Genomic DNA, 8,962 nt, shown 5'->3' with positions numbered 1-8,962 from the left:
TGGAAATGTCCGAATTATAAAAATATACTGCTTTTTAAACCACATGTTCAATGGCGTACGCGCAAAAAAATTCCAAAGTTTAAAATAGCGATTTTTGATCACTTTTTATACAACAAAAAAGGGAATAAAAAGAGATCAAAAAGTCTGATCAGAACATAAATGGTACCGCTAAAAACATCAGATCATGGGGCAAAAAATGAGCCCTCATAGCGCCCTTAACACAGAAAAATAAAAAAGTTATAGGGGTCATAAAATGACCATTTTAAACGTATGAATTTCCCTGCATGTATTCATGATTTTTTTCTGAAGTGATACAAAATCAAACCTATACAAGTAGGGGATCATTTTAACCATATGGACCTACAGAATAAAGATAAGGTATAATTTTTGCCGAAAAATGTACTGCGTAAAAACGGAAGCCCCCAAAACTTACAAAATAGTGTTTTTTCATCAATTTTGTTGCAGATTGATTTTTTTTTCCAGTTTCACTGTAGATTTTTGGGTAAAATGACTAATGTCCAAAGTAGAATTAGTGACGCAAAAAATAAGCCATCATATAGAATTTTAGGTGAACATTTTAAAGAGTTATGATTTTTTAAAGTTAAGGAGGAAAAATTGAAAATAAAAAAAACGAAAAAGCCCGGGTCCTTAAGGGGTTAATCAGCTTCCTACACCATGAGAGCAGAGTTTCCAGCAGAGCCTAGTAGCAGAGTTCTGCTACTCTGCTGTGCTGTAAGCTCCACCACACGTGACATTGGCAGCTTGTGAACAGTGCTGCATTATGTACTGCACTGTTACCCAAACCTTGGCTCTCCAGTTATTGCAAAAATATTACTCCAATTACGACTGAGAGCCTTAGGCATGATGGGAGATATAGTTTTTTGTTTTATTTATTTAACTATTTATTTCAGGAAGAAGGCTGTATTACTTAAGAGGAAGAGGATATTTTCCATAGCCAAACAGTACCAGTCTGGTACCATCGTGGTGTCAACGGGCATTTATTTTGGTCCCCTCAATCTAATACTACCAGCCTGCTACCACTACAGTCTTGGTCTGAGCCTGCTAACATCTGGATTTTTGCCAGTGCCTCTGCGTACTGGAATAACAATGGTGGGCGTAGAGAGGTTAGCGTTAGCCATTTTTATCAGACAGATTCCACTACTTAGTAGAAAATAAGTACAAAAACAAACACACATGCACAGTTTTATTATTTTTTATTATATCAAAAAACACCCTGAGTTCTCTCATTAACCCTTTTATAAAGTAACAATAAATATATAAATACCATATTTCTTTTCTCCTTGTGCTGATGTAGTTCTGGTCTTCTTCCTCCTCAGCATCTTTAGCAGGCAAGCAGAACGTTTCTGGTGCACATTTAGAAAAGCTTTCTACTTCTTGATGAGAAGCCCTGTAGCTGCGGGCAGCAGTGGCTTGCTTTGTTAGGTTGGGGAAAGATTTTCCAAGTCTGGCACATTGCACCTTGATTGGGAAATCAATTAAAAGTAAAAGTAACATCAGCTTGCTGCCAATTGCCAACAGCTATAGGGTTTCCGAAGCAGAAGCAGAATGTTTGTCTAACTGACAGGTACTTTTTACTTCTGCTGGCACAGAATGCAGAAGACTTTCTTTTTAATTTAGGAAGACTAGGACAATTTCAGGACAAGAAAAGAAGAGAGAAGTTTTTATTTTACAAAAGAGTTAAGAAGGGGACCTGGGGTGGTTATTTTAATAAAGTAATTTTAAAACATTTTTGTGTGTCTTTTTTTTTTTTTACTTATTTTTGCCTTAGTAGCGAAAACTTAGGATATAGTGCATCCATTATTAAGCTGTGACTTAGTGTTAGCCCAGGAAACTGCTAATTCTAACCCTCTCTTAATTACCCTAGTACCGACTGGCACCAAGGGTACCGGAAATAGCTGAGTACTGTCATGGTGCATGGTAAATATGTTTTAGACGGTATCAGTTACTTAGCCGGGGCTTAGCTTTAGTTCATTAAATTGCTAGTTCTAACCCATCATTATTACCCGGATACTTACTGGCACCAGGGGTACAGAAAAGAGCCTGGTACTGGCAGGCCTGCAGTGTTAAATAATAATGTTCCAGGGTGTTAGCAGGCAGGTATTATTAGTCCTGGAATTGGTTGGAGCCCTCTGGCACCTAGGTTTTCCCAGTACTTCTGGTGCCTGTGAGTACTGGAATATCAATGATGGTCAGGGGGAAGATTAGTGCAAGCCATTTTTATCAGACAGATTCCATTACTAAGTAGAAAATATGCAAAAAACAATGCAACATTTTCTTCGTTCTTCTTGTCTTGTGCTTAAGTAGTCCTGGTCTTCTTCCTCTCCCGCTTCTTATGCAGGAAGCAGAAAGTTTCTGGCGCACATCAAGAAAAGCTTTCTACTTCTTGGTGGGAAACCCTGTAGATGTGGGCAGCAGTAGCTTGCTGTGGAGGCTGGAGAAATATTTCTGAATCCATCAAATGTCTTATTAAGTAAAATAACATTGGCTTCTAGCGGAGCAAACATTTTTGCTGAGGTTCTACCAAAGCAGCCAAACCAAATTTTTGAAGTGTTTGATTTCTCTATTTATGACTTGTAAGCCACGCAGCACTTACATTGTTCATAAGCCAACACAGAGTCCAGTGGTGGCCAAAGAGCACTAGTACAACTTCTATCTCTTCTAATGATTTACCCTCTAAGAGCTGAAACAGAATTGTAGCAACAGATGCTCTCTTGGTATAGACTGGAAACAGTTACTAGAAGCAGGGTTACTAGATCTTCAATAATGGTACAAAGTTGGTAAACAGAAAGTACAGACAGTGAAAGGGTCATGTCCTCTGCCAGTGAGAATGTTGATGGCATTACCAGCACCAGTACAGGTAGCAGCAGCTAGGTGTCTGGTGGCAGTAGAAGCAGCAACATCAGCAAACAAAAGTTCTCACTGTCTTCACGGGGTTGTGTGGTTTCGGACGATAGTACGACCTGATTTGAGGTCTTCTAAGGAGAAAAAATAATTAAAGTTTGATATTACAGTGAGCCGGCTGTCAGTGAATTCCTCATAGTCTACAGTTAAATGGTGCTGCAGAAATGTCCATCCTAGGCAGTCTATGCCATCATCTTTGTCTTTGCTCCTCCCTTAGTGCTAAGCAAAAGAATAGCATTAGCCATAAGGAGGAGTTGTATCATGGTCAGCCTTTGAAGTGTGTTGTTGAGTTGGTGGAGGTGGAATCAGTGGTCGACTAATGGGACTGGTTGTGGTAGGGTTGGGGAGATACTGTAAGGCATCATGGTGAAAATGTTGAGGGGGCGCACATGGAGAGGTATCTCAGGCACTGGGCAAAATGGGAGAATTTTGTTACATTTAAAAAAATAATAATTTAAAAACTGTCTACTGCTTCTTCGTCTTCAATAATTTTGTAATTTTTTTTCAAAATTTCCCTACTGTGCATCTTCTATAAAGAGAAACTTTTATATAATTCTTTTACATTTTAAAAATGTTTAAAAATTATAATAAAAATAAAAAACACTTCTGACACTGTCATCAGGTTTCTGCTTGAACTCCCAAAAGGAGAATTTTGTATATTTATTTTTCAAATTTACAAAACTTACAAAAGCGATATTTTCCCTGTCATCAGGTTCTTCACTATTTTGAGACACAGTCACCAATCCTGTTGCAACTTACAAAAAGGAAGGATTTTTTAAATATTTGGAAACATCCATTGTGTCTTCTGATACCTCTGTGTGCATTATACCACCTGCAGGCAGCTGCTGACAACCAGGGAGACTTTATGCAGCTTTAGTTTATTGTTAATAAGCATACAAAATCTGCTAGCCCAGTCTGTACAGCTCTTAGTGTTATACATGGGTTTTAAAGCTTATTTCATTGCTTGTCCGCAGAGAACTAAATCGACACAAACCCAACATTTTTCTAAAGTTTGCTCTTCTCTAATGGTAACTAACAGCTTGTTTAGAGACACACTGTGTTAGTGGATTTTTTAACACTCTAATAAAAAGCTTTATAAAGTATTGCTGGTTGTTGGCAGGTGCCTGCCAGTATAAAAATGCACACTGAGGTATCGGAAGACGCTATAGATTTTCCCTTTCTTTTTTGTTCATGTGTTGTGAATGTGTAGACCTTGCTGGTAGTAGTGGCAGCAAAGGTGATAGTGGACTGGTGGGAGTTGTAGTCAGTGGACAGGACAACAGGCAGTGCTTAACTAGAGATAGTGGACAGCAGGGGTGGTGGTAGTACTGTCTAAACAGTGGCACCTGGCACAGGAGGTATACATTCCTCACTGATCCATGCCCGATTCATTTGAACATACGTGAGTTTTTCCACATTGCTGGCTGACAATCTTGTTCTTTTAGGGGTGTCAACGACGCCTGCTGTTCTAAAGACAATCTTTGATGCTACACTGGAGGGTGGACAAGACAGAACACCCATGGCAAATTGGGCAAGTTCTGCCCAATAGTCTAATCTCAGGCTCATGAGATTAGTCTGGGCTCATGGTGTCTTGTCAGAGAAAGGAGATAGCTTAGGTTGGCATCAACCTAGATGGTATTTCACATCCATTTGGTGACGATTCACGTCAGGGTGGAAGTCCAGATGTAAAAACATCATGTCATGTTATCATGTTTACCAATGTGAAGATGTTGATGCTGCTCCTACTTCCTGCAGTGGTAGTGCCGGCAGAGGAAGTGTTAACTCAGCAGAGAACAAAGACTTCTCCCCACCTTCAGCAGTGTTTGGTGTTAAAAACCATGGCAATCTGGATGTGTAGCTTCTCCTTATAAAAGTCCAATTAATCCTTCTTCTTGGAAGTAAAAAAAATCCAGTACTCATCTCTTTCCTTCAAGTGTGCAATATGCCAATCCATGTGCGAGTAAGCCATCCTTGCCAGCTTTTCTGAGGGCCCAGCTTGTTCCACCTCCATCCCATACTGTCAAGGTTGGTCATCACGGTCCTCATTGTCATTATCATCTTCAATGTCACCTTGTGTAGGTTCCTCCTCCCCTTTCTCTTTGACATATTTGATCTCCAACTCCTCCTCTTTAGGTCCCATTTCCTTTTCTATTGGACACAGATGGCACCTTCACAGGGGCGCAAATTGCCACCTCAAGAAGATTTTTGACCCATGATGGAGCTAGTCTATCATGGTGCCGCTCAAAGTGTATGGAGCTAGATCCTGACTGGAGCCTGCTCCATACCCGGTGACCCCCAGGTTTTTTCAGCCGACATGCAAGGATTGCCGCCACCGGCTAATCGCCCTTTAGATTGCTGTTGTAAAAGCTGATGACAGCGTCTAAAGGGAGCTTTAAACTATCCCTGGTGACCTAGCGGTTGTGGATCCCACATCCCCGCAGCATGCTCGATCCACTGTAGTGTAGCTAGAGGACTTACCTATGCTTCCTTCTGGCCCATGGCTCTTCATTTGAAAGAGCCTGGCTGCACCAGGCCCTACCAAATGATCGCAGATCACAAAGATCAATAAAGTTCTATAGAACTTCATTAATCTATATGAGGAATCTAATGATTCTTCTTAAAAGTCCCCAAAGAGACCAAAAAAAGGTAGTATTTTTTTTAATAAAAGTTTAAAGAATACCCATTAACCCCTTCCATATTATAAGTTCAAATTACCCCCTTTTCCCCATTTTCCATATACAAAACATAATAAAAATAAACATATTAGGTATCGCCACATGCATAATTGTCCAAACTATTAGATATGACATTATTATTCCAATATAGCAAATGTGTTTTTTGATCCTGATATGCAATGGCAGATTTTTGGGGACCTGGACCCAGGCAGCATAATGTCTGTTAGGATTCGGCTAGCTGGATGTGGATCCTCTGTGTCAGCGAGGGATTGGCGTGGACCGTGTCGGTGGACCGGTCCTAGGGTTGCTATTGGTATTCACCAGAGCCCGCCGCAAAGCGGGATGGTCTTGCTGCGGCGGTAGCAACCAGGTCGTATCCACCGGCAACGGCTCATCCTCGCTGACTGCTGAGAAGGTGTGGGACAGAAGGACTAGGCAGAGGCAAGGTCAGACGTAGCAGAAAGTCGGGGCAGGCGGCAAGGTTCGTAGTCAATGAGGATAGCAGGAGATCTGGAACACAGGCTTTGGACAACACTAAATGCTTTCTCTGGCACAAGGCAACAAGATCCGGCAAGGAAGTGCAGGGGAAGTGAGGTAATATACCCAGGGAGCAGGTGGAAGCTAATTAGACTGATTGGGCCAGGCACCAATCACTGGTGCACTGGCCCTTTAAATCGTAGAGAGCTGGCGCGCACGTGCCCTAGAGAGCGGAGCCGCACGCGCCAGAACATGACAGCCGGGGACCGGGACGGGTAAGTGGCTTGGGATGCGATTCGCGAGCGGGCACGTCCCGCTATGCGAATTGCATCCCCATCGCGAATGTCAGTGCAGCGCTCCCGGTCAGCGGGTCTGACCGGGGCGCTGCAGAGAGGAGAGCGCTCCGGGGAGGAGCAGGGACCCGGAGCACTCGGCGTAACAGTACCCCCCCCCCTGGGTCTCCCCCTCTTTTTGTCTCCTTGTCCCTTCAAATGAAAGGAGAACATAGGGGGCACCTCTTGAGTTTCCTTCCGGAACAAAAAGTCCTGGGTAGCTACATCAGCGGCAGGTAGTTCAGAAGGAATGGAAATGGGGAGGGGGGGCAGAGGGTGAAGCATGTCACAGGGCAGAGTGTCACCAGGACAGGGGCTATGAGAAGGCACGGCACAGTCCTGATAGGCCTTGGGGAGACCAGGCACAGGAGGAGACACTGGGGCCCGACAGACGGGACTGGGACTGCGAATCGCATCCCCATCGTGAATGTCAGTGCAGCGCTCCCGGTCAGCGGGTCTGATCGGGGCGCTGCAGAGAGGAGAACGCTGCGAGCGCTCCGGGGAGGAGCAGGGACCCGGAGCGCTCGGCGTAACAATGTCATATGACGGCCCTGGTCAAGGAACACCATTTTGGCACTGTAGATAAAGAAATGAATGTTAAAAAGCAAATGAACGGCTAAACCGAACACACATCTTCCTGCACGTATCCAGCACATCACTGAGGCCTCCACAATTTTCCAAGAAACATTTGAAGACAAGATTTAGCACTTGTGTCATGCAGGGATAGTGTGTCATGCCCAGAGATGCAGCAATTAGATGATTTGTGCAGTCATCGGCGGCCATGTTTTTGAATGTCAGATCACAACCAGAGAGCCAGTGTAAAACTTCCTGTTGCAGACAGGGCAGCAGCTCCTCTGCTGCGTGTTATTTTTTTTGCCCAGGCTTAGAAGATGTAAAGCAGGGTAGCAGCACTAGACTTTGCACCGATGAAAGTAGGGAGAAGGGTAAGCTACATTCTCCCCTGTAGACGATACCAGATGTCCGTGGAGGAGGACCTGGATGAGGAGGAGTATAGGAGGCAGGTGTCAAAAAATGATCTGGATCGGTGCAAACATGGAGGTGTCACTACTCTTCCCTGGAGGGAGCCTTGTTCTGCAAGATGTTTACTTATGGGCTATAAAACACATGTATTAATCCTGGCCATATCTACTTCTCCAAGTATCTAAGGTGGCATATATTGTGCTGTGCACTCCGCCACATGATTGTGCAAAGCGAGGATGGCTTTTTTTTGTCACAATAATGGTGACCAGGTTACTATCCACCTGGGCTGGGAATACCCCATTAATTGCTTAAAGTCCATGGATTCAACAAGTTGGAACAGTAGTGTCTGTACCACCAACAAATTGGCCAGGTGTAAATTAAGGCACCTTCCTTGCTGACCCTTTAGCATAGCCTGCATGATGCCTTACAATCTCACCACCACAGTTGCACTAGTGCTATCCTCGGCCTCTGCTTCCACCACCTCTGCAACACACTACAAAGGCTGACCATAACACTCCTCCCTGTGGCTAATACTATCCTTCTACTTAGCAGTTGAGGGGACCAAAGACAGAGATGATGGAACAGACAATCTAGGACAGACATTTCTACAGCGCCATGTAACTGTACAGGATGAGGAATCCATTGACATCTGTCTCAATGTCATATTGTCAGACTCTTCTTCCTCCTCCTGAGATGACTGAAAACAAGGCAACCGGTCCACAAGGGCCGTACTATACTCCAAAACAACACAACCCCTAAAAGACATGAACAACATTTGCTTACTGATGCTGCTTCTAGTGCCACCTTCCACCTGGCTGCTGCTCCTACCTGTAGTGGGCCTGAGCAAATGGGTGGAACCCACAGAGCTGCTACTGCTGCTGCCACCATCATGCTTTCTGGCAGAGGTCATGGCAGGCATACTCTTTCCTATTCTCCTTCCTCTGCAAATTTTTCCTTTAAGAGACATTTTTTCAATTGGAAAAGATATGGAGGTTATTGTTATGTTTTTGGGGTGATTTATCACTCACCAAGTAGTCTAGTGGTGCAGAAGAACTGGGACGGTAGAAGAGTCTAATGTTTCATTGTTACAGGACAGGGTAGGACTGGCCTGAGGAGAAAGGACAAGGCCTCTCCGCCGTTTGCACAATAAAAGTAGGTGACTCCCCCTTAGGTGACTACATGAATATAGATATATTTGTTAATGTGGTCACAAAAGCCTAGAAATCCTTGGAGGAACATAAAAATCTCACAGAGAAGCATTGACTTAATCCCCACTAGCCAACATACTATATCACCTCTCAACCCATCTTTCTGAATAATTGTGGAGCACAATGCACTGCAACAAATTTATCAATAATTGATCACACCTTTCCCTATTCTCACATCATCTATAGAAGGAAAATAATTGAAACGTATAAACATATAAGCACAGGGTCAAAGTCAGGCGTACCTGTAACGCACCTGGATGGAGGCTGTCATGGAGCTGGAAGTGGATCCTCCACCTGTGTGGCTGATGACTCGGACTGTGTCGGGGAGCGGAGTCTAAGGTGCCGCTGGTTTTCACCAGAGCCCGCC

Source organism: Hyla sarda, chromosome 8, assembly GCF_029499605.1.
Source record: "Hyla sarda isolate aHylSar1 chromosome 8, aHylSar1.hap1, whole genome shotgun sequence".
Classification (NCBI taxonomy): Eukaryota; Metazoa; Chordata; class Amphibia; order Anura; family Hylidae; genus Hyla; species Hyla sarda.
This window is presented reverse-complemented; position numbering follows the sequence as displayed.